We start from the raw sequence: 1,599 nt of genomic DNA, 5'->3' as shown, positions 1-1,599 counted from the left end.
ATAAATGAAGGTATTGATTACCTGGAGATGGACAGAAAAATAGCCTACATATTAAATAGTCTATGCATTAATAATCTATACATCCTGAGAGATAGCGGGAACTCCGGGATGACCAGAACAGCTCAGCAAGGAATAGAAAGCATACCTCTTTGACAAGAACTAGACAGAACCACCATTGAGGGATTCAGTTCTCATTTTTTTTGGTATGATATTTTACTAGGATTTCTTCCCTCCCTAAAAGGACAAAATTGTATGCATTAAATTTCAGGTATCAGAAAGACTAAAAGGGCTGTTTTCCACTTTGTTCAAGTTTTGTTTCCAAGCATTAAATGTAGCATACAGTTGTTGCCACTGCTATTTTCCGAATGTCCGATGTGTGCTATGACTGACAACTACTTTTCTCTGGGTCTGATCAATTTTGCAGTACACCATTTTAGTTCTTACTGCATCAATAACAAAGGCTTCAACATGATCAGCTCCAATCTGAAGTTCTTGCTGCATTGTATCAAAAGAAATTTCCTTATTTTCTACTGCCATTCCCATAAGAGTAAATAGTCGCATTTTTGCCATGTTCTATTCATGTAACAGGCCAAATGAATCAATGAAGTCTTTATTATTCTGATAAAACTTGATATAGGATGCCAACTTAGCACTCACAAAAATGGTTAAAAGATCATGAATAAACTCGCCTTCCAAAAATTTGACCAGTTTTAAAGTAAGAAAATGGTCCGAAAGAAGTGCGTTTGGATCTTTCAGTGCTCGTACAATACACCTGTGAGCATCAACTCGCGCCTGGGAAGCTTTGTTCTCTGTGTAACTTCCAAGCAATTCCACCATGACTTTTGAAGCAGCATCACTTTTCTTACAGTCACAAATGCCTCATAAAGTAGTCTTAAGAGGGTGTGTTTCTTTTCGGTGGTGAGAGTCCAGTCAGAAATCCATTTCCTCACTTGACCCAGCACGGTTGAAATGTACTGGATGGCCCCACAAGATGCAGCCACTTTAATGAGGCTGCAGGATAGGGCGTATCTTAAAGAAGTATTTTTATCCATCCCATGAAAAAGGTCGCTTAGCAGCTGCAGTCTCAGAAATGGGCGCTCGCCTTCCCGAAACTTGACCAGCTTTTCACACAAGCTCTCCATCAATGCTTCTTGCTCGTCTGGTTCCAGGATCAACAGGAGCGATACCAGGCTGTTCATCACACTTTCAACATCTTTACCATCCTCTTTCGGACAGACATCACAGGCTTCACTACTTTGAGCTAAATCAATATGAAGTCCACCTTCTGAGGTTTCTTCTGAGATCTCAGCTCCTTTTGATTTCAGATAAGCATGAAGCTCAGCAGCCTGAGCTTCCTCACTGATGTGGATGAAAGCCAGCATGCTCATGGCAGAGGCCTGGGTGCCATGGTCGCCACACACGCAGCACCCAGTTCTCATTTTTTAAGAATGACTAGCAACTTACTGAGGATTTTCATAAGCGTCTTACCTTCCAGCTCTCAGTCTTCTCCTGTGTTACACCTTGATGTCGACAAGGAGGGATTACAAGGACAGGTCTCACCACTGTGCATACTCAGGAGAATTGTTGAAGAGATTGTAA

General features: G+C 41.4%; 1 pseudogene; it reads right to left on the bottom strand.

Annotated features, from left to right (window-relative positions):
- Positions 1-264: 264 nt before the first annotated feature.
- Positions 265-1,388, bottom strand: LOC150069102 (eukaryotic translation initiation factor 3 subunit M pseudogene; annotated as a pseudogene).
- Positions 1,389-1,599: the final 211 nt, after the last annotated feature.

This window comes from Megascapheus bottae, chromosome 1, assembly GCF_031878675.1.
Source record: "Megascapheus bottae isolate mThoBot1 chromosome 1, mThoBot2.hap1, whole genome shotgun sequence".
Taxonomy (NCBI): Eukaryota; Metazoa; Chordata; class Mammalia; order Rodentia; family Geomyidae; genus Megascapheus; species Megascapheus bottae.
Note: the sequence above shows the minus strand (reverse complement) of the source record. Positions and strands in the feature narration are given on the sequence as shown.